This window comes from Frankliniella occidentalis, unplaced genomic scaffold, assembly GCF_000697945.3.
Source record: "Frankliniella occidentalis isolate FOCC.00 unplaced genomic scaffold, Focc_3.1 Scaffold452, whole genome shotgun sequence".
In the NCBI taxonomy this organism is placed as follows: Eukaryota; Metazoa; Arthropoda; class Insecta; order Thysanoptera; family Thripidae; genus Frankliniella; species Frankliniella occidentalis.
The window spans coordinates 70,406-72,286 of NW_026267570.1; positions in this window are offsets into that span (position 1 = coordinate 70,406).

Sequence of the window (1,881 nt, forward strand, 5' to 3'; positions counted from 1 at the left end):
GGCGTACATATAGCTAGTCTATATAAGCAACCACAGTGGGGCCTATATCGTTTGTCTCATTGGGCTCTGAAGCTGTCGTAACTAGCTATATGTACGTCAGACCACGTCTCGCGTAACAGGCTTTGCGATATCTCACGAAACACTGTTACACGCCTGGCGCACATATAGCTAGGCCTGCGGCGCTTACACCCGAGACGGGGTAATAGGAGTGTACATACAATTTTTCGAAATGAAGTCTTTTTAACGATATAAACGACCATTTGATCATTTTCACCTCATTTTTGTCAAGAAATGTCCCCTAGCACCGAAACGGTAAAAGATAGAGCCAAGCGGACGAAATTTTCGCCCTTAGGGCTCTACTTTGACGGTTTACCCCTAAGGAACCCATAAAAAAATATTTGATAAAAATACATTTTGCGACCTGAAGATTTTGATTTTTTAAAAATCCAATTTTTAAGCTAGAACGCTCATCTTCGGACTCGATCTGTCTTTTTATGACACAAAACGACCCTGAAAATTTCAGGTCGCTAGCTCAATTCGTTCTTGAGTTATCGTGCGGACAGACAGACAAACACACAAACAAACAGAATGAAACTTTTTCGGTCAGTGGAGTAATGGGCTTCGCTAGTCGCTCAGCCAAAAAGTTATTGAAAAATGATTCAGTCAGTCTCTTGACATTTTTATGTTGCAAAAGTAATATCTAATGTATGGACATATTCCTGCTTCGCATTAATTGAAGAATTTTAACTGAAACTAACCTTTCTCTTGCAGGGAATGCATTGAGGTAGGGCTGTAGTATGTCTTGGAATGCACGATCGTTCATCATATCAAATGGTCGCCCATGAACAGCAACCATCCTGACTCATGCCAACTTTAGGAAACGTGGACTGATTGACACGCTCAACAGGGCCTTTTTTTTCAACTTCTTCTTTTTCACCTTGAGGACGTCATGGTCCTTGATCTGCTTTACAAGAGTCAGCACTCGTTCCTTGTGGTGCCTTCTTAAGTGCTCCTCCATATTTCCAGCATGTCGACCCTGTTAAAACTAGCTGTATGTACGCCAGACCACGTCTCGCGTAACAGGCTTCGCGATATCTCACGAAACACTGTTACGCTGCGACGCGCCTGGCGCACATTTAGCTAGGCCTGCGGCGCTGACACCTGAGACGAGTTAATGGGAGGGTATTCGGGAACAGGGCCTTCCGGCCGTAAAATTTGATATACTCACAGCATTTGTTGGGGACTTATTACTCTAAAATTAGGGACATGAAACATGAAACTTCTGCTGTTCCATAACGGTTTTCATTAAAGGTTCGAATTTTGATAGATTGTTATGTAAAAACAACGTTTTAGTGATACGAAATAATCTAGGGACCTTTGAGCCGAAAGGAGGGTGTGGTTCGACGTCAAGTGTGTGGTTTTAATATTACTTTCTGCACAATTTTTCAATATAAGGCCTCTCTTGCGACTTAATAGGGTATTGGTAGGTAGAAAGGCGCCCGCGCCGTCCCCCTCTCCTCCACTGGGCGGAGTGGGGGAGCGCCCGGGGAGAAGTGGAGGGCAGGCGGGGAGGAGTGCGGGCGCCTTCGCATCTTCCGTTTTTGTTCTTCTACTTCCGCTCAGCGCTCTAGACCAATACCCTATAGACCAGTTAGTCGTTTTTACCTTATTTTTGCCAAGAAATGCCTCCTAGCGTCCAAACGGTACGAGATAAAGCAAAACGGACGAAGTTTTCGTGCAAAGAGTTCTACTTTTACGAGTTACCCGTTAGGAACCCCTGAAAAAATATACGGTAAAAAATACATTTTGCCTTCTGTGGTTTTTGATTTTCTAAAAAGTCAATTTTTGAGCTTGAATGCTCATCTTCGAACTCGATCTGTC